The sequence below is a fragment of the Macaca mulatta genome, chromosome 11 (assembly GCF_049350105.2).
Source record: "Macaca mulatta isolate MMU2019108-1 chromosome 11, T2T-MMU8v2.0, whole genome shotgun sequence".
NCBI lineage: Eukaryota > Metazoa > Chordata > Mammalia > Primates > Cercopithecidae > Macaca > Macaca mulatta.
This window is the reverse complement of record NC_133416.1, coordinates 18,513,788-18,537,040: the sequence shown is the minus strand read 5'-3', so window position 1 is coordinate 18,537,040 and position 23,253 is coordinate 18,513,788. Positions and strand designations below refer to the sequence as shown.

At 38.4% G+C, this 23,253-nt stretch overlaps 1 long non-coding RNA gene across 1 annotated transcript; it reads right to left on the bottom strand.

Moving 5' to 3' along the window:
• Positions 1 to 4,534: 4,534 nt before the first annotated feature.
• On the bottom strand, positions 4,535 to 10,619 carry LOC114670800 (uncharacterized). Its single transcript, XR_013400925.1, has 2 exons — positions 10,505 to 10,619; positions 4,535 to 4,869 (listed from the first exon to the last, which is right to left on the bottom strand). It is a non-coding gene; the product is annotated as an uncharacterized LOC114670800 (long non-coding RNA).
• Positions 10,620 to 23,253: the final 12,634 nt, after the last annotated feature.

The following is a 23,253-nucleotide window of genomic DNA, read 5'->3' as shown; positions in this document are numbered from 1 at the left end:
ACCAAGAAACTGACTTTGGTACAAGACTGGTAAATAGACTGCAGACCTTATTTGTATTTTAGTGTTTACTTTTAAATCTATTAATGGAGATTTTAACATAGATTTTATATATTTCTTCTTATTTTTATAAAACCCCTTATGATTTTCTAGCTTGTATTATTTAGACTATACAGTTTCCAAAATTACATACATAACTTACCTGTACTTTGTCTTATATTTGTTAGAATTGTATTTGTGCATATAACTTCTTAAATTTGTTTTGATAAAGCTGTATGGCCAGAGTGTTAGTTTTTCTCAAATAGTTAGACATGTAATAATCCTTTCTTACTATTAACACTTAAGTAGAGTTTACTATGTACCAGTCACTGTTTTAAGCACAATTAAAACATGCTCATTTAACCTCATAACCCCACGAGGTAGGCCCGTCTAGTATCCACACTTTACAGATGAGGAAGCTGAGGCACAGAGAAGTTTTAAGCAACTTGACAAGGTCACGAAACTGGTAAGTGATAAAGTTGGGATTTAAATTCAGTTAGTTCAACTGCAGAATTCATACTTTTATACCATTGGGCTATGCTGACTTACTTGCTGATTTGAAAGAGCATATTTGTTTTTCTTTTAAACACTACACCCTTTTTTTATTCTTAATTTAGCTCTCCAAGATATAGTGGAATAGCGAATAGTCCCAGGGCACTATTTTCATAGACCCTGGTCCCTTTTTACCAGTTTCTATTATTTTCCATGCTTTGTTCAAGATGCTTGGGTAGGAAGAAGAAAAAGACATGGCTCCACTGAGGAGCCTTCTGACTGCTAGAGACGGACTTAGACCCCGAGCAACGATGTCTGAACCCTGACAGGGACCACTGAGCGAACAGCTTTGAATCCCAAACTGGAAGGTTGTCCCAGGCCCAGAACTTAAAACAATGCCATGTCAAACAAACGCAAGGTACTTCGGAAGAACTTCCTTTGTTTGACATAGCATTGCTATATAGCTAGAAGGGAATTCTATGGGCCTAAAACTCCTCAGTGAAAAAATAGTAGTATCTTGATTAAGAATTCTCCCTCAATCCTCTCTCTGAATTGGTTCCTGCGAAATGCATAACCAGTGGTCCCTCATGCATAAAGCAGCTTCCAGTAGAGTATTTTTAATTTAGATTGGGACCTTTTGTCTATGTGTGTATATATAAGATTCAGATAGCTCCCAGTAAGCAGATAACCTCTCTATCACTGATTGAATCCTCATTTTGTGGAAGTTTAATGGAAGGAATATGTGAGAGGATCCAGGATACTATCAGGGAAGGGACAAGGAGAGTGGAGGGTTTGTATGGATGGGTAACGAAAAGGAGGGGGGAAAAAAATCCCCATTTGTGCTAAAGGCCTCTGGCTAGATCCAGATTAAGAAACTGGTGATACAACTTTGAATGCAGTTTGTACTGGTTTTTTAAATACCGATTTTTTATTCAAAGATACGGCAATCACAATTTATGTTATCACTGTAAGAATTTTAAAGATAAAAAGAATCATAATATGACTGTGTAAAGGAAAGAATGTGTTGTCTGCGAAATACAGAAAGTGGAATAAAAAATAAGACATGGGGATCTCTACAAAAATTGTCTGAAGTTGTCTTCATGCCCCTAACCTGAATTTATGTGTCTAAAACGAAACTCATCACTTTTTTAAATCTGCCTCCCTTCTGATTTTCTCATCTCAGCCAACTTCATCACCATCTACACAGTCATCCAGGCTAAAACTCTCAAAATGTTACCGAGCTCCTCCTTGTTCCTTTAATCCTCTTAACATAACTAACGCGTGAAGTCCTTTTCCTTCTCCCACATTGTCTTTCCCTCTTGACTACCATGCTGCTTCAGTTCACAGGCCCTTGCTCTTTCTTCCTTGAGTTATTTTAGTTTCCTCTTGTAACAGATGCTTGCTGTTTGCTACCCAGTCAATATTTCCTCTCCTTCATGGTATGAAACCCTGTTTTCTTTTTATTTTTTTTTCTTTGAGACCGAGTCTCGCTCTGTCGCCCAGGCTGGAGTGCAGTGGCCGGATCTCAGCTCACTACAAGCTCCGCCTCTCGGGTTCACGCCATTCTCCTGCCTCAGCCTCCCGAGTAGCTGGGACTACAGGCGCCCGCCACCACGCCCGGCTAATTTTTTGTATTTTTAGTAGAGACGGGATTTTACCGTGTTAGTCAGGATGGTCTCAATCTCCTGGCCTCGTGATCCACCCACCTCGGTCTCCCAATGTGCTGGGATTACAGGCGTGAGCCACCGCGCCGGGCCTGAAACCCTGTTTTCTTTGGGGTAGCTGCCCCACCTTCACTCTCGGGGAGGTGTTAACTGGCTTAAACGAATAAGCCTATCACATTCCTGCATTCTGTGATTGGTTCAGGCTCAGACCCTGACCTAAGCTGGTCCAGTCAGAGTGAACTTGTCTCTGGAAATGGTGAGACATGGGCACTCTGTTCTCCCCTACTAGATCCAGCCTAGGAAGCATGCCACCCAGAGAGCTGTAGGCAAGGGATAAGTTATTTTAAAGAGGAAAGCCTGCCCGAGAAAGAAGAGCTGGAAAAGGGGAAAGAGAAACTGGGCCTGGATCACTTCACTGGACCCTGGATAAAACCTTCTCTGTATTGCCGTAGCTCTGCAGGCCAATGACTATTACCATTCTGGCTGAAGCCAGTTCAGTCAGGTTTCCTAAAATAATTCTAAATACAGGTTGAGTATCCGTTAACCAAAATATTTGGGATCAGAAGTGTTTGGAATTTCAGTTTTGTTTTTTTTTTGTTTTCTTTTTTTCGATTTAGGGATATTTGCATATACATAATGAGATATTTTGAGGATGGGACCCAAGTATAAACACAAAATTCATGTTTTATGTATGCTTTATACCTATACCCTGATGGTAATTTTATACAATATTTTAAATAATTCTGTACATGAAACAAAGTTTTGACTGCGACCCATCACATGAGGTTAGGTGTGGAATTTTCCTCTTGTGGCATCCTATCAGTGCTCAAAAAATTTCAGATTTTGGAGCATTTCAGATCTTTTGATTAGGGAGGCTCAACCCATACTTCATTTTTTACTACACCCTACCTGGTGGCCTTGCTTGATTCTCTCTGCTTGTAGTATGATGGAGTGGAGAAATACAAATTTGGAGTCATAGGGCCTGGGTTTGAGTCTTGGCAATTATTTTCCATCACCTCAGTTTCCTGATATATATGTAAGGACTGAATGGCATAGCACCTCTGACTAAACTCTCCTCTCCTTTTAAGTGTCTTCTGTTTCCTGAAAGGAACTTACCCTATGAGAGGCTCTTGGCACAGCATCTGACTGTCCGTTTTCAAAAACAAGACTGTCTGTTCCTTTTCCCTGACCTTCCCCATCCATCATCAATCTCAGTCACTTTTATTGTTAATTTTTGTTGGTTTTTACTTGTAGTCTTCATTTCCTTATTATCCATTTATTATAGAAAAATCAGAAACGAAAAGTAGGCAAAAAGAAAATTTTAACATGTATCTGTAATTATTCAACCTAAAGATAACTGCTGCTGATGTACTGGAAAAATCATCTTTCAGAGTTTTTTCTACACGTAAATGCATATGTAAATGTATTTTTAATGAACAGTCCAAGGCTCAAAATGCCATACCATGCCCACACCCTTCTTCCAAGGTACTCTATCCTCATTCTCTTGCTGAGGAAACTGGCTCTAAGTGACTTCTTAAATGTAGGTAGCTGTTTTCTATGCTATATAACCTTATTTCACACAACCCATCCACAGGCTGTACAGTGGCTTTTGAGTGGTGTGATTCAAACAGAGAAAACAGATATTAACTCGCTTGACCAGATTTTCTCTCAAGAATTTGAATTATAAATATGAGAAGAGAGTAATGGAGTTGGGAAAAAGGTAAGTACTGGTAGACATATACCTTAGGCACGATACATATGCCATGAAGAGGTAGAAATAGAAATCAAAGACATGACTCCGAGAAACAGTTACCCATGGAGGGTAATGTAACCACTAGAATGCAGAAAATGGAGCTGGATTACACTAAGAGCATGAGAAAAAGCAGCAACACTACTTCTGTAGGGCCTGTTTCAGGCTCCATGAAACCAAGTAAGTACTTCGTTCCTTTTCTGCCTGTGAAGCCTGATTGCATGGCTGCGAGTCCCCCTCTTGTCTCCATGTGTTGAAATAATAATAAAGCCCCTCAATACTTGACATAAGCTGAGTTTCTGTTCTCTATAATCAGAGGAGTCCAATGCAATATATAAATATAACAATTATGTAATCATATATGCATAATCTTTATTATAAGCAATTTTTCTACATTTAACATCATATTGTAAACCTCTTACCATGTCTATAAAATCATATCTACATCCTCATTCTGGAGGTTACTAGGAGCCTATTGTATTTACATACCATAATTTTTACCAATTCCTAATTCCTTATTATTGACTATTGCTGGGGATTCTTAGGGAAATCTCACATGAGCTTGAAAATTGCAGTGCTGACCATGCAATTCTTTTTCTTCTTTTGGGAACAAATCTAATATTGTCAAAGGTCATTGTGTTCTTACACTGAGAAATCTACAATTGCCCTGTTGAAAAATGAGCCACTTCTGTGAATCTTTTATTGGGGTTTATATAGTTTCTAAATCATATTGAATTTTTTAAAAGAAACATGTCTTCATAATAGGTTTTGGGAAAATTCCTATTTTTCTATCCCAAATATGGCAACAGAAAGATGTAAAATAATTTTATTGTAGACTTACAATTTTCCCAGGTGGGGTACCCAAATCTGCAGACTTCGAGCTGTGTGGCCATGAAAAACTGCTCCACCACTGCTGTCTCCTGGGCCCTTCGGAGAACAACACCAGTTTTGGATTTTAAAGACTTTTACCTTCAGGAGGATGCCTGAAGTCAGTGCAGGTGAGTTTGAAATATTATTTGGGTGCTGAATTTGATAGAGAATAAAAGGCATATAGATCCTTTGATCAGCCTCTTTCTCTTGAAATGTAGAACTCTCCATCTCATTATAATGAAATGTATTAAGGCTCAGTCTGGCCCAGGCAGTGAAGTGATTCCCAAAATGGGCAAAACCTAAAACATGGGTATTTAAGTTGTTTTCTATTTCTTAATCATTATAAATACCACCACAATAAGTAGTCATAGTATTTATTCTACAAGTGGAATTTCTGGGCCAAAGGGTATGCACTTTTCTCTCTTTTTAAAAATTTATTTTGTTCATATATAATAATTGTGCATATTTATGGGTTACATGTCATATTTCAATATATGCCTACAATGTGCAATGATCAAATTAGGGTACTTAAGATATTCATCACTTCAAACATGTATAATTTCTTTGTGTTGGGGACATTTAAACTCTTCTACCTATTTTGAGATATATAATCAATTATTGTTAACTATAGTCACTCTACTGTATATCACACACTAAAACTTATTCCTTCTAATTGTGTGTTTGTACCTATTAACCAACCTTACTTCATTTCCCCCTGCCCCACCCCCAACCTTTCCCAACCTTTGCTAACCATCATTCTATTCTGCCTTACTGAGATAAATGTTTGGTTTTTAGCAACCATATAAGTCAGAACATGTGACGTTTGTCTTTCTGTGTCTGTCTTATTTAACTTAATATAATGTCCCCAGTTCCATCCATGTTGCTAAACATGACAGAACTGCATTCTTTTTTATGTCTGAATAGTATTCCATTGTGTACATTTACCACATGTTCTTAATTCATCCATTGATGGACATTTAGGTTGACCCTGTATCTTTGCACTTGTGAATAGTGCTGCAATCATCATGGGAGTACAGGCATCTCCCTGATATGCTTATTTCCTTTTCATTGGATAAATACTTAGTAGTGAGTTTGCTGGATTGTATGTATTTCCTTTTTTTCTTGAGATGGAGTTTCACTCTTGTTGCCCAGGCTGGAGTGAAATGGTGCGCGATCTCGGCTCACCTCCACCTCCACCTCCTGGGTTCAAGCGATTCTCCTGCCTCAGCCTCCCGAGTAGCTGGGATTACAGGCATGTCCTACCATGCCCGGCTAATTTTTGTTATCTTTAGTAGAGACGGGGTTCTATTTGTAATTTTTTGAGAAGGCTCCATAATATTTGCCATAATGGCTGTATTTACTAATTTAAACACCAACAGTGTATAAGAGTATAAGAGTTCCCTTGTCTCCTGTCCTTATTAGCATTTGTTACTTTTGGTCTTTTTCATAACAGCCATTCTAACTGGGGTGAGATAATATCTCATTGTGGTTTTGATTTGCATTTTCCCTGATCATTATTGGTGTTGAGCATTTTTTCATATAATTGTTGGCCATTTGTACGGCCATTTCTTTTGAGAAATGTCTATTCAGAGCATCTGCCCATTCTTTGCCCATTCTTTTTTTTTTTTTTTTTTTTTTTTTTTGGTTTTAATTTTTTGAGACAGGATCTCATTTTGTTGCCCAGGCTGGAGTGCAGTGATGTGATCACAGCTGACTGCATCCTCAACCTCCTGGGCTCAAACAATCCTCCTCGCTTAGCCTCCTGAGTAGCTGAGACCACAAGCACGTGCTACCACAAGTGCCTAATATTTTTAACTTTTTAGTTCAGGTTTGTGCAATAAACCTACATGTGCCAGTTTGTTACATAGGTAAATTTTTGTCCTAGGGGTTTGTTGTACAGATTATTTCATCACCTAGCTATTAAGCTTAGTACCCATTAGTTACTTTTCCTGATGCTCTCCCTCCTCCCACCCTCCACCTCCACCATCTGACAGGTCCCTGTGTGTGTTGTCCCCCTCTATGTGTCCATGTGTTCTCATCCTTTAGCTCCCACTTATAACTGAGGACACGTGGTATTTGGTTTTCTGTTCCTGTTAGTTTGCTAAGGATAATGGCTTCCAGCTCCATCCACGTCTCTGAAAAGGACATAATCTAATTCTTTTTTATGGCTGCATAGTATTCCATGGTGTTTATGTACCAAATTTCCTTATCCAGTCTATCACTGATGGGTGTTTAGGTTGACTCCATGTCTTTGCTATTGAATAGTGCTGCAATGAACATTCACATGCATGTGATAAAATGATTTATATTCTTTGGGATGTATACCTAGTCGTGGGATTGCTGGGTTGAAAAATATTTCTGCTTTTAAGGCGCTGAGGAATTGCCACACCGTTTTCCACAAAGGCTGAACTAATTTACACTCCCACCAATGGTGTATAACTATTCCTTTTTCTCCACAATCTTGACAGCATCTGCTTTTTAAAAAAATAAAATAAAAAATAATAGTCATTCTGACTGGTGTTAGGCGGTATCTTATTGTGGTTTTGATTTGCATTTCTCTAATGATCAGAGATGTTGAGCTTTCTTTTGTATGTTTGTTGGCCACATGTATGTCTTCTTTTGAAAACTCTCTGTTCATATCCTTTGCCCACTTTTTAATGGTTTTTTTTTCTTGTAAATTTAAGTTCCTTATAGCTGATGGATATTAGACCTTTGTCAGATGCATAGTTTGCGAAGATTTTCTCCGATTCTTTAGGTTGTCTGTTTACTCTGTTGATAGTTTCTTTTGCTGTGCAGAAACTCTTTAATTAGCTTTTTTGTTGCAATTGCTTTTGGCGTCTCCATCATGAAATCTTTGCTTTTGCCTATGTCCTGAATGGTATCACCTAGCTTGTCTTCCAGTGTTTTTATAGTTTTGGGTTTCACATTTAAGTCTTTAATCCATCTTGAGTTACATTTTCACATATGGTGTAAGGAAGGGGTCCCATTTTAATCTTCTGCATATGGCTAGCCAGTTATTCCAGTTCTATTTGTTGAATAGGGAATCCTTTCCTCATTGCTTGTTTTTGTCAGATTTGTTGAAGATCAAATAGTTGTAGGTGTGTGGTCTTATTTCTGTGTTCTCTGTTCTATTGCATTGGCCTATGTGTCTGTTTTCATACCAGTACCATGCTGTTTTGGTTACTGTAGCCCTGTACCATAGTTTGAAATTGGAATTGGGTAGCATGATGCCCCCATCTTTGTTCATTTTGCTTAGGATCGCATTGGCTATTCAGGTTCATTTTCAATTCCATATAGATTTTAAAATAGTTTTTTCTAGTTCCAGGAAGAATGCCATTGGTAGTTTGATAGGAATAGCATTGAATCTATAAGTTGCTTTGGGCAGTATGGCCATTTTAACAATACCAATTGTTCCTATCCATGAGCGTGGAATGTTTTTCCATTTGTTTGGGTCCTCTCTCATTTCTTTGAGCAGTGGTTTGTAGTTCTTCTTGTACAGATCTTTCACCTCCCTAGTTAGCTGTATTCCTCAGTATTTTACTCTTTTTGTGGCAGTTGTGGATGGGGGTTTGTTCATGATTTGGCTCTCAACTTGACTGTTGTTGGCATATAAAAATTCTAGTGATTTTTCACATTGATTGTGTATCCTGAGACTTTGCCGAAGTTGTTTATCAGCTTAAGAAGCTTTTGAACTGAGATAATGGGGTTTTCTAGATATAGGATCATGCCATCTTCAAACAGGGATAGTTTGACTTCCTCTCTTCCTATTTGGATGCCCTTTATTTCTTTCTCTTTCCTGATTGCCCTGACCAGAACTTCCAATACTATGGTGAATAGAAGGGGTGAGAGAGGGCAACCTTGTGCTGGTTTTCAAGGGTAATGCTTCCAGCTTTTGTCTATTCAGTGTGATGTTGGCTGTAGGTTTGTCACATACGGTTCTTACTCTTGTGAGGTATGTTCCTTCAATACCTAGTTTATTGAGTTTTTTATGTGAATGGATATTGACGACTTTTCTGCATCTATTGAGCTTATCATGTTTTTGTTTGTTTGTTTTTAGTTCTATGTGATGAATCACATTTATTGATTTGTGTATGTTGAACCAACCTTGCATCCCAGGGATAACGCCTACATGATCATAGTGGATACACTTTTGGAGTGGCTGCTGAATTCAGTTTCCCAGTATTTTTTTGAGAATTTTTGCATCAATGTTTATCAAGGATATTGGCCTGAAGTTGTCTTTTTGTTCTCGTCGTTTTTATCTCTGCCAGGTTTTGGTATCAGAATGACAATGTCCTCATAGAATAAGTTAAGAAGACATTGGGCACATGGGCTCATGTGTGTAATCCCAGCACTTTGGGAGGGGGAGGCAGGTGGACCACCTGCGGTCAGGAGTTCAAGGCCAGCCTGGCCAATATAGCAAAACCCCATCTCTACAAAAAACAAAAATTAGTTGGGTGTGGTGGCACACAACTGTAGTCCCAGCTACTCAGAAAGCTGAGGCATAAGAATTGCTTGAACCCGGGAGGCAGACATTACAGTGAGCTGAGATCGCACCACTGCATACCAGCTTGAGCCACAGAGCGAGAGTCCATTGCAAAAATAAAATAAAATAAAATAATAATAATAATAAAATTGTTTAAAAAGCCTAAATTAGGAAGGAATCCTTCCTCCTTAATATTTGGAATAGTTTCAGTAATTCCTAGACTCAAGTGAACCTCCTGCCTCAGCCTCCCTAGTAGCTAGGACCACAGGCATGCACCACCATACCCAGGTAATTTTTACTTTTTTTTTTTTTTTTTTTTTTTTTAGAGGCAGGGTCTTGTTTCTCAGGCTAATCTTAAACTCTTGGTCTCAAGAGATCCTCCCACTTCGGCCTCCCAAAGTGCTGGGATTACAGGTGTGAGCCACCATGCTTCGCCAGGTTGTGCACTTTTATTGCCAAAAGACCCTTCTTAAAGGCTGTAGCAATTCATTTTCCTACCACTGGAACATAGGTATACCAATTTCCTACATTTCTGCCAACACTAGGTATGCCATTCTTTGTAACTTTTAAAGAATTAGGTATCTAGTATAAATTGTGTTGACTCCCTGATATAAAACCTCCAAGGGCTCTCCATTGTCTATAGTAGTCATTCTCAAACTTTTTGGTATCAGGACCTCTTTATAGTCTTAATAATTATTGAGGGCACCAAAGATCTTGGTTTATGTGGTTTATATTTATTTCAAATGGAAAAAAAAAACCCTACTAGTGAGACATGACATTGTTTTACATTTTCACAAATCTCTTTAGTGACTGGCTTATTCTATTATAGTAGAAGTGGAAATCTCATATCTCCTTCTGCATTTGATCTGTTGCAATCATGTAGTCTCCAGGACACTCCCTGGCACAGTCATGAGAGAACAAGTGTAGAAAAGGTAAATCATGTTTTAGTATTATCTGAATGCAATTTTGGCTTCATGAATCCCCTAGGAAGTTCTTAGGGTCTTCTAGGGCTGTCCAAAATATATGTTGATAATCACAAAGTCCAAAGAAATAAAGTCTATTTAAAATGTCATACTATTCCTTTCTTGATTTAATACTAAACCTTCCTCAATTATCCTCTCTAGCATGGTCCTTCTTAAAGTCATGCAGAATTCTGACTACTTCTCAAAAACATTATGAATTCTCAGTTCTACATATTTTTGCACTTACCATTTTCTCTTCCAAGAATGCCTGTCTCTGGCTGCTATGCTGGTGTTTGAAGCAGCTCAATACCTTCTCCAAATTCAGAATAAACTGAGACAAAACAAAAAAGCAAGCAGATAGAATCAAGTAATGCCTTTATTACCAATAAAGTTGATTTTGAAGATTGTGGGCTAATATACGGTAGCAATGGGTTTCCTGATACTCCATACCCAAAACTTTACAGACCCATCGACCCAGGTGCAGAAAGCACTAGACAACTGCAAGCTTCCCCCAAGTACATTTCCCTGCCCCATTATAATTATTATTATTTGAGATGGAGTTTCACTCTTGTTGCCCAGGCTGGAGTGCAATGGCACCATCACAGCTCACTGCAAGATCACCTCCTGGGTTCAAGTGATTCTCCTGCCTCAGCCTCCCAAGTAGCTGGCATGACAGGTGCCTGCCACCAGGTCCAGCTAAGTTTTTGTATTTTTAGTAGAGATGGGGTTTCACCATATTGGCCAGGCTGGTCTCAAACTCCTGACCTCAGGTGATCCACCTGTCTCAGCCTCCCAAAGTGCTGGGATTACAGGTGTGACCCACTGTGCCCGGTCCCCATTATTAAATTTTGATAATGAAGGAAAGGCTCACTACAAAGAAAAGGGTGGAGGAAAGACTTGAGCAACATACAAACACCCAGTTCCTTATCCTATAGTCAACAAGATAAATCACTCCATCTTCACTGGGAAATGTTAACCAAAAACAACAACAACAACAACAAACTCTAAGATATTTAAATATGCTTATTCTGAGCCAATATGTGTGACCATGGCCCAGGAAGCAGTCTCAAGAGGTCCTGCAAAAGTGTGTCTGAGGTGGTCAGGTTCCATGTTGGTTTTATACATTTTAGAGAAACAGGAACTGTAGGTAAAATCTTAAATCTGTACATGAAAGGTGTACATTGTTTCAGCCTAAAGAGGTGAAGCAGCCTTGCTGTGTGGAGTAACACCCAAGGTTTGCTGTCCCATAGCCAAGGAGAACAAGGACGCAGACACACAAAGAGTGAGGTTAAGAGTGTAAATTTAATAGGCAAAAGAAAGCTCACTGCTGCAGAAAGGGGTCCCAGAAAAATGGGTTGCTAGATCCATGGTGAAATTCAGGGGGGTTTATAGATGAGCTGGTGAGGAGGCAGTGTCTGATTTACATAAAGCATGAAAGACTGGTTGAACCAGGCGTGCCATTTGCATAGGGTGCGAAAAACTGGTTAGGAGTAAGTATCCACTTGCATAGGGTGTGAATTTCTGGCTGCCCCCACCTGAATCTTTTATTATGCAGGCAGGTTCTCTGCCTGAGCTGCACCATGTTGCCCATTTCTCTATTTTACTGTACATGTAGTAACAAAAAAGGAAGATGGAGCTTCCATGTTGGGCATGCCTGGCCCTCAGGTAGCCCTTTTCTATTGACACAGCTGCCAGTATCCCCCCATGCAAGCTTCCAGCTTGCTTATCTATGTTTGTAGCTCAATTTTTCAGGCTGCCCTTCATTACAAAAGAAATGACTTGGGGGCTGCTTATTGTTAGAAGGGAAGCTCTTCCAAGGACTCTGTTGCCCTCACTATCTGCCGAAATAATTTCTTTCTACCTCCTATATCAGAGGTATAGTATCTTGAAGTTGAGGCGTGTATTAGTCCATTCTTGCACTGCTATAAAGAAATAACTGAGACTGGATAATTTATAAAGAAAAGAGGTTTAATCGGCTCACAGTTCTGCAGGCTATACAGGAAGCATGATGCTGGCATCTGCTCACCTTCTGGAGAGCCTCAGGAAACATACAATCATGGCGAAAGGCAAAGGGGTAAATAGCACTTCACATGGCTGGAGCAGGAGGAAGAGAGAAGTAGGGAGGTCCACAAACTTTTAAACAACCATGGCTCCTGAGAACTCACTCACTATACAGTACCAAGCGGGGATGGTGCTAAAACATTCATAAGAACTCCACCCCCATGATCCAATCACTTCCCACTAGGCCCCACCTCCAACACTGGGGATTACAATTTGACATGAGAGTTGGGTGGGGACACAGATCCAAACCATATCATGGGGCTTATGGATCATAGATGGATTTAAAGATTTTCTGTTTGGCAATTGGTTAAGCTTCATCTAAAGAGGATGTCAATAGAATAGAATATTTGTGTTAAGATGGGGGGGTTGTGAGACCAAGGTTGTCATGTAGATGAAGCCTCCAGATGACAGCCTTCAGAGAGAATGTATGGTGAATATCTCCTTTTGTACCTTAAAAAGTGTCAAATGCTTAATCTCTCCTAGATCCCCGAGAGGCCTGCCATATTAACAGAGATTCTCTATAGATGCAAATTTCTCCCACAAAAGACAGCTTTGCAAGGCCATTTCAAAATATGCCAAAGAAATACATTTTAGGCTAAAGCATTTTTATTTCCTTCAGGGTCTGCTATTTGTTATATGATGTTATATCAGAATCAGGTTGGAATTTGGTATCTTACTGCCACAAAGAGTCTGTTTTGTCAGGCTTATGATCTCTAATGTTAATGCTGCCTAGTTATGCCTAAACCTTAAAAGGGAGGGGGTTTAATGAGATGTGTCCAACCTCCCTTCCTTTTGTGGGTAGGAATTCAGTTTTTCAGGTATCTCTGAGATCACCCCGGCCCAGATGCGGGCCATTCAGTCGGTTGGGAAGCTTAGGATTTTATTTTTGGTTTACAGGAAGCATGACTGAAAGAGAAACCAGGAGTGGTATCCTAATTGTTTTCTTTCACATAAAAGGAAACAGGAATGGGGATGAATCACATCCCCCACTGCCGCCTCTCTCTCAGCCCCTCCCCACACATACACACAGTACGACCAATATTCTCTACCTACAAAATCCCTAGTCATACTTAAGCGTGACCTCTTGTATGAAGCTTTAACCTCCTGATGACTTCCCCTCCACCCATAGAGCACTTTTTACATACAAATAAATTCAAGTCATATTAAGACTTACATACACAGCACCGAAGATACAAATACAAATAAGATACTATTTCTACTTTGAAAAAGTTTGGGAAAAGATATCTATGACGGCATCTCTGATATAGTTGTCAGATTTTTATTCCCTACATTTATTCTTTCAACAAATTTAGAAGCATCAAGTACACAGACACCCTCATTCCACCAAATAATAATTTACGCAAGTCATTGCACCATCTGAAATCTTTCTACACCATTTGACCTTCACAAATCTCTACTCAACTTTCACCCTGACCCTGAAATTACTCTCATTTCCTATCAAGATCTAGCCAGACCAAGGTCACCAGTAATTATCTCCCAAGCCCAACAATTCGATTTTTCATCCTTGCTATTTCCCTAGTAATTTTATACTTGGGTGGATGCCTTTGAGTGTTTGTGTGTTTTGTATTTACAGCTATAATGGTAGAAACCTGCAGTATCACAGCTCATTTTATAAGGCTTTGGAAATAACATGGGCCGACTCCCAGACCCTAAGACCCAGCAGTAAATATAATAAAAGCCTGATATAACATGTTTAACCTGGAAGGAGGGCATTGTTTCTGTCCCTTAACAGCTCATTATAGAGATTCCACTTCATTGCTATTTCTCCCCATCTACAAAGCAGCCTACAGACTGCTTAAGAACATGCTCATTGGCTAGATGTTTAGATTAAATGACCTTTAGGGGTCTCTTTTTACCCCCTGAAATTCTGTAATTCTGGTGAGTTTCTTTTTCTTAGAAGTGCGGTGCAAAAGCATCATCTCAAAACAATGCCTAGCTCATCGCAGATAAAAACACAGACACAGGAGCCAGAATAACTGGCCTCAAATCTTGACTATATACATGGTCTTAAGACAAAGCATTTTAATTTTTCTAGCTTCATCAACTCATCTATAAAATGATGATCATACTCATACCTACTTCATAGGCCTGTTGTGAGGAACAAATAGCTGATATATTTAAATCATAGTGCCCACCACTTACGAAGTGTGCAATAAATTATGAACTACTAGTTAGCAAATATGTGTCCAAGGAATTCTACAATTCCATGAACTCCCAGTAACTTACAATATATGTCAGTAGGCACTCACAAAACACTGGAACCTGTTCTTAGGTCTGAATTTTATAGGCCTCATTCAAACCTTTTAAATACCTGGTCTCATCAAAACAAGAATATCTTTTAAATTAGAAAGGCAGTCAGGATTTTTTGAAAACTAATTCTTAGCATAAATACCAGGTATATGCATACTAAATCTACCAACTGAAATGCCATTATGAGATCATGTTGGCATAATTCTATTATATTCAAAAAATTCACATCCATTTTTTTTAAAAGTTCAAAACAAGCATTCACACAACTGTAATATCTCCTCTTTGCAAAATCTTACTCTAGGTGTGTCAAAAGTTCTAATCAGTCCACCAGGATACAGACACTGACAGCAGTTTAAAAGACATAATCCAGTAACATATTACCTAGTTCCATGAAGCTTGGAAACCGAAACAAACTTTCAACATTGGAATGACTTAAGCAGTGGGCAAATTTGGCACATTTTAGTCATTTTAAAAGCATTAAAACATATTTCAAAGATTTCAAACTTGCAATTATTTTTGCTCCCACTCAAAACATGAAATAAACATTGGTTTTAAAAATATATGTGCTTTTTAATCTATCAAAACAAACAGCTTAATGAATAAAAATTGTTTCCCCAAACTAAACCATTTTTCATACATTTGCAATGTATCCAGCAGGTTTTAGCAGTCTGAACATAGAAAAGCTATTGGTAAATTGTAGCCCCCTCCTATATTCATATATATCAAACTTCAGGTGTGGTTATTTTATGAAAACTCCTCGAAAAATATGTTTCACACATTTACTTTGAAACTTAATTCACTAGCAAAGCTGCACTTTTGTCTACCTCAGTGACACTAATATTTATGCTTATCTTGTGGACTGGGTCTCACTTTATACATCTTCCCTGTATTAATCCCAAATGATAATTACCTTTTAAATCTGCTTGACAAATACATTTGGAGGACTTACTCTCTAAGATATTTGGCTGGATGCTTTAAGGAGTTTAAAGCTGGTTACAACAGGCTTACCCCTCAAAGAGCTCCCACTCAAGGTGGGCAGAAAAGCAATGTAGAGAAATAAACTTAGCACAAGACTATCTGCTCTGTCCCTGTCCATTTACAAGTTCTGGGCCTAGTGTGCCATCATGATGAAGGAAGGATACACAGGCCAACCAGACTTCTGTTCTTGGCCACCACTGCCTGACTTGTTTGCCACTGGCCCCTAATTCCTTCTTCTGCAATCTCCTAAATCCTGGCTCCCTATACTCACCCCAAGCTTGTGCCTTTTTTGACACATTTAGAGCCCCTTATTGATTCAGATTTCTCTTCACTCTTGAGTTCCAGACTTGCAAAGCTCCAGGTTAGAGCCCCTTTGCCAGTTCTGCTTTATAAGAACTACTTAACGTAGACCCCTCTCACTCTCCACTTCCCCCTGGCCTTGCAACCTTCCTGCCATAGAAGGGGAATCAGAAAAAGACACAAGGCAATCATTTTATAAGAACGATACAAAGAATGTTCTACAACTGGTTTCTATACCAGTTGTTAAAGTTAAGTCAGAAAAGTGAGAGATGGCTTCTGGGTCTAAATCTTCTTTTCTTATGTTGCTCAGTGATGAGCTTAAAAGATGCCCAGGAGGTAAAACTAAAGCAGAAAAAGCATGCTTATACTCATTAAAAAATTACATTTGTGTTAACAATTTTTCTGTAGTATCTCATCATGGTGATAGAAAGACTAACTAGAACTTTTCAGTTTCTACACGTCAGGCACTTTCCGGATCCAATTTTATTAATTATTCCCCTCCACATTTCAATGGGTACAAGTTTTATCTGAGGGAGAAATACAGAATAATAACAGATGTCTCAGGAACTGCCACTTAACATCCCCATTTCTTAGCACTTTAGTTTTAAAGTTGCTGTTGCGTCTACTACTGTTTCAATGTGAATCAGAATTTGTATGCATTCCAAACATAAATCTTCCTATTCAAATGTAACATGTATACAAATTCCAACTCCTTGGCTTCAGGCAAAAGCAGCGTATCAAAACAGGTGGCATCCTCCAGGAAGACAAGCCTAGAACTTCTATAAATCAATGGGGATAGGTGCATGGGCTGACAGCAGGTTTCCCTGCACCCAATCTGGCATTGAAGAGAAACGAGAGAGGTGGAGCTAACAGAGAAAGCATATGACAACTCCATATCTGTAGGAAGCAGCCTGTTATTGAGGCAGAATCAGAGAAAAGAAATGCATTGTGAGTAGCCCTAAAGCTGCTAATCTCTGGTGGTGAGGGACAGTTAAGGCCAAAATAATTCACTCAAATACACAATCCTGTGTCATAAAGAATGTATGTGTCTGTGAACAATAAGAATTCCTGCCAGCCTAGAACATGGACAGATGTAGCATTTATTCCACACAAACCTCTTGCCAGTACCTGGTCCAGAAAAAACTTATCTCATTAAAAAATGAGCATCTATGCAAAACTAATCCAAGAAAATAAGAGAAAACAAATAGCGGGGGAAATAGAAGACAAAGAATATTCACCAAGAAAAATGTTTCCATAAAGTAGATGAAAATGTGGGGCAAACATATTGCCAAAGTCTTAAAAACAAACAAACAACTGAAACAAAGCTACTGTATCTATAAAACAAGAGTTCATATCAAATATACAAGAGCTCAGGGACGATAATTCCAGACAATAGAAAATGAAATATAATTTGGTAGAGCTCAGAAAACAAACATTTCACTGAAAGCAACCAGACTGTGCTGAAAACACTGCAAGAAAAAAGGATGACAGGAATAGAAAATAGTATGAAATGAAGTAGGAAAAAAAAACCCCAGAACTAGAGAAAGCAATAGCTAGACAGGACACATGTGCAATAACTGGCATCTTGAAGAAAAGTTAAAAAATAGTAATAAAAAGGAAAACTGTTAAAGATATACTTCAAAGTAACTTTCTAGAAATATGTTTTGGATCTGTAGACTAAGAGGGTACACTGAACCCCAGGAAAAACTGATACAAAACATTCAGCCTTGAATCTTGTTTTATTAAGGTTACTGGCATTGAAAGAAAAATCTGTTGTTGGACTGAGGCAAAAGTTTAAGTCAGGCTGTTACTATGTACAGCAGTGTTCAATGCTAGCAGACACTGGGGCAATAATACAAGGTCCTCAACAAAATAAAGTGTGTGATCCAAGAACTGTACATGGCCAAATAATCACTAAAGTGTAAAGAAAATAAAATTTTTGAACTTGCAAAAACTCAGGGAATGTAGTCCCAAAGCCCTTCTTCAGGAAACTACTAGAGGCCAAACTTTGAAAAGAATATGAGTGTTGACTGCATTTAACTTTGCAACTAAGACAAAAACAATTGTGGAGATTATGGTCACAGAACAGAATTTAGATGTTATAAACTCTAATGATGTAGTATATAGCAAAAGTTTGAAGAAGAGGACAAGGTGGTGGGTAGGTATGCTGATTTTCTCATCTGTAGAGAACAGAATATTATTATTAAAGCTGATAAATCATGTAATAGAGCTATAAGTATATTTCCAAGCCTCAAGAATATGTTATAAAAGCTATCTGACATCAAAAATCAGATGAGTTTGGAAGGAAGATAAGGGAAAGAAAGTAGAAAGAAATAATTTCATCATGCTCTCAGTAGGAAGTCAATAGCTGTCTAAATAAACAGAAGCATACGTATTTGGAGGAAAGGGCATTGTCATATATTGCTGGTGAGAGTGCAATTTTCTTTAAACAAAAGGACTCCATAGGACTTCTCTGGACCTATTACATGGGACCAAGAAACAAGGGGCAACTTTGCAGTGTTCAGCTTTAGAGACTAACTGAAAATGGAAATACAGTAGAGGGGCAACATGTTCTTTCTTAACACAAAGCATTAACTGTCTCTCCAGTGCCACCTTGTTATATTGTAGTTGACAACTGTGACACTTGACTGTCCACTACCTTTTGAACACGATATGCCCTGTTCCCCAAGAAGGCAGCCAAAACTTGCTTTCTCAGCTTTTTGTGCAGCTAAGGTACAGGGATGTGGCCAGCACTGTAACAATCAGACATAACCAGACAGGAACTTGATACTCAAGAGATCAACATGAGGAATTCATCTCTGGCCACTGTGATAAACCCAACTTTCAAGGAAGGCAAAGGCGGGGGTTCTGGTATCAAGTGCCCTGAGACAGTACCAATGAGGCAGTACCATCAGGTCTACACTTGATCTTAGCCAAAAGGCCAAGAAGTGATTAAGAGCAGTTCTAAAGAGTGGTTTGAGCATTATTCTTACCTAGCTGCCTCTATTTCTGATGTAGTTTGGATATTTGTCCCTGCCCAAATCTCATGTTGAACTGTAATCCCCAATGCTGAATGCAGGACCTAGCGGAAAGTGGTTGGGCCATCAGGACAGATCCCTCATGGCTTGGTGCTGTCTTTGCCATAGTGAATTCTCTCAAGAGCTGGTCATTTAAAAGTGTGTGGCACCTCCCCATTCCACCTCTTGCTCCTATTTTCACCATGTGATGTGCCTGCTTTCTCTTCACCTTCTGACATGATTGTAAGTTTCCTGAGGCCTCCCTGAAGCTGAGCAGATGCCAGCACTATGCTTCCTATAAAGCCTGCAGAACCATGAGCCAATTAAACCTCTTTTCTTTATAAATTACCCAGTCCCAGGGATTTCTTTATAGCGATACAAGAATGGCCTAATAAAACTCTCCACTATCTGGCCATCCTGGATATTCTGTAAGACAGCATGCTTTAAGAATAAGTATCTTTTTTTGCTTAAACTAGGTAGAGTTATGTTGCTTACGATTAAGAACTGTGCCTAAGTGCATTATAGTACTGGCAAAGCAAACACTTAACAAAGCAAAAAACAAATTTAAGACATCCTTTTATGTGGAAAAGACCAAGGAACTAACATTTTCATTTGCTCTAGAGACCACATACACAATACCTTCAAAATAAGCCAAGTATCTGTGAAACATACCATTCCCTAGAACATCTTATCTATTCTAAATGTAAGTTAAAGAATGGGCTCTGTTAAAATATGTCTTGGTTTTAAAGTACATTATATATAAATCACCAAAAATTATAGCATTCCAGACTGGTAGAATCAAATACAGCTGAATCTTACAATCTTGGCTTGCTAAAATCCTTTGGAGATTTTATGGACAATGATTCTAAATTCATCTAATTTATTCTAGGCTCCAAAGCTTGCTTTTAAGCCCAAAGTGAAATCAAGTTCATTGCCTAGTGTGAAAGGATTAAGGGATAATGTCATTTCCATTGTCCCCTCTCCTGTTCTTGGCTATGAAAAGCAGCAAAATATACACATTCATCTTAGAGCTTCATGATAAAGAAGTGCTGCAGCTGGTGAATTTTACTGCTTAATAGATACATTTAATTTGGAATCCAGGTATTGAGTGCAAAGATTTCTAATGTAGTGGTTCCCAAAGTGTGGTTCCCAGAGCACAGCATCAGCATCACCTGGGCACTTGTTGGAAATACAAATTCTCAGGCTCTACAGCTAACTTATTGAATTGGAAATTCTGGGGGTAGAGATGAGACTTGTTTCATATAATTCTTCCAGTGATTCCATTTGAGAAACACTTTTGGCAGCACAACTAAACCATCAAACACAAAGACAAGTCTACTACTGAGAATAGTAAGATGTACCTTCTTAATAACACATTCTAGTCCATTCAGGGAGTCCTTACCTAGAACTTAACTTCACGTGTAGCATAAATTTCATTTCTTCTTCTACAGAGGAGATATAGGACGTGTTCCTAAAGTTTAATATAGAAGTAACTTTTCCTGGGATTGTCAGACATTAAGAACCCTTTGATCTTCTCTTCAGGCTAAATAATCCCAGTTCCTTTAAGCTTTACTTATAATCACTTCTTATAAGGTACTTATCGCTTTTTAAAACTCTTTACCAATCTCCAGAATAAAGAATAAACTTATTTTATTGTTCAAATGAATTGAAAATATTCCCTGTCATTGGACAATAGAAACTAATGCCATGCGACCTAGGTTTCTTAGATTCTACCTGTTTTACAAGATGTACTTCTAAAAATATCAAATTTCAGGTCTGTCCTTTCTAGATATTCCAGTTCTTCCTCCTCATCTGTGTTCTTTTTCCCAATAAAAAGTTTTAGTTCATTGTAAGGTCACTAAGTATTTCACGTATATTGCATTAAACATCCTGATCCTCATCTGTCCTATTAAGTGTGAATTGACCAGATGGATATTCCTCTGACTCTCTCCTGAGCAGGTTTTAGTTAATTAAAAATGATTATTTTTACTACATATTTGATATATCAGCCAGATGTTACCTGTGGTCATTTCTAAAAAGGATCATTTGGTGCTGGTTGTAAAATACATATTTTCTTTGGGAGGCAAAGCCCCTGAGTGTGATGAGAAAAATAAAGGTAGAAATTGATTTCACCTCATACCTTTTTCCTAGCGCCAAAATGGGCATAACATTTCACTGTCTTGGAAGGTAAGATCTATTCAAATTCTTTCTTCTTCTTTATACCTCTGCACTGTGGCCCTATTTATGATGTGTACAGTATCAGGTAGATGGAAGAAAAATTAATATTGGTTTCTCTCTGTACTAGAAGTGTAAGTTAATTTTTCCAAAGAAACAGATTTGGTTTCTGTAAGACATGTATGTATGACATAGCAAACTGTTCTGCTCAATCAGGATGGAGACTGTGTTATATTGTTGGGAGGATGCACTTCCAGATATCTGTAACAGTTCCCACTGCTACCACAGGTCTCTACAAACTATTTTTCATGTGAACCAATTTGTCTGAATTTCTCATCAGTGTTGAAATAATCCAGAATGGGGCAAGAATACTTTAATTATAAAACTGTTTTGTGACAACACGTCATTTCCTCTCCATGTGTATACAAATTAGAATCCAAACAAGCCCCCAGAACACGTTTTTTTCTTCCTTAAAATAAAGTAACTTTCAACCCTTAAAAAAAATCATCCAAATTTTTTTGGATGGTCATCCAAAAAAATGACCAATTTGGATGACCAATTTTAGAGGTCATCCAAAATTCTGAGATTCTAACAGATGAAATCAACCATGCTATCACACTATCACTTGGTATAGATTGAGAAGGTTGGTCTCTAAAACACCATTTCGAAGACTCCAAGAGGCAAAGGTGAATCTCTTGTAAGTCTTAAGTTTACATGGTGACAAACATGATTAGATAGAGCAGGGTGCGTAAACAAGTGAGAAATGTTCAGTTCCAAAGACTAGGGTATGTGTTGTAAAATAATTCGTCATGTGGTGGGGATGTACGTTCTGGCATCAGCTCTGACATTCTATGTGGTCTTGCACAAGTGACTTCTCCAATCTGTTTCGTTTCTCAATGTAAAAAAAAAAAAGTGTTGAACTACATGTTCTCTAAAGTCTCTTTATGCTCCCACGTTATGACTGATTGTTTCAAAAATAACTTTAAAGCCTAATATGCTTACTGAACAATTGCAACAGGGCAGGGTGCTTTTATTAACTTAGAAGCTTTAAACACAGAACACAGAAGGTCATTTTCTGATTGTATAAAGCATCTGATCCCAATGTTCTGAAGTACACACATCAGCTTGCAGTAAATCATAGTCACCTCAGAAATGACCTCTTCCTCTTACGTTTTCATAGCAATCAACATTAATGAAGGTGTTCCTATTAAAGTCATCTGTGTTACATTTGATTTCAAGAGCCAGGTAAGGATGTGCAGACATTCCCAGATGAACAGTCCCACAGTCCTTGGAATAAAATTTCCCCCCAAATATAACATTACTTACCTTTAGATCAGGCCATGCTCATCAGCCTCTAATAGATCTGAGGGACTCACTAATCTTAATTTCCTATGTGAATCTGTAATTGTCCACAGAGGTCAATTTCAGTGGATGCCTCATATAAATTAAAATTGAAGATAATGATGCCTGTTCACTTGATCAACTAAAATGACCAGCTGGGTTTAATGGGAGGAAAACAGAACCCCCTGTGAAATTGGAAAAGCTTCAAAGATGATAGACTGTAATTATTTTTCTGTAATGTTTCTTCTCCAAAGGTGACCGGCCATTGCACTGGTGGGCACCTGGGCTAGCATATTATGAGGCTGAATACACGTTCGGAGCCACTGACCATATCCAAAGGCACAAGTCAAAAGTTGGCATCCTGCTAAGGCAATGGGGAAAAATTGAATTTCTTTTCTATTCTTATTTTAGTCATTTCATTTACAGTTAAGAGAGGTGCTCTGAGGGACTTGCTAAATTGTCTCCCGAGAGGCAAATTCTAATTTAGATTGGTACAAAAGTGTTTTCTCTTTTTAGCCATAAAACATTGTCTTGAATTTGTTCTAATTATCCTTAGGGTAATATAATTTTAGGTCTGAAAGAACTTTGACATCATCTGCCCCAACCCATTTTCTTTACAGATGAAGAAACTGAGGTCAAGAGATGTGAACTGACTGGACCAAGGAGTCAAAGAGGGAGAGTTCAGGCTAGAATTCAGCAGGTGAGAAGATGAAACCAAAACTGACTTCCAGTCCAGGTTTTTGCTTATGAGCAACTGGAGAGCCATTCAGGGAAGAAAAAGACTCTCCTGATGAAAATCACCATTTAAAGAAACACATTCTGTAACGAGGTAGAGGTGCTAGCAAGCAGAATC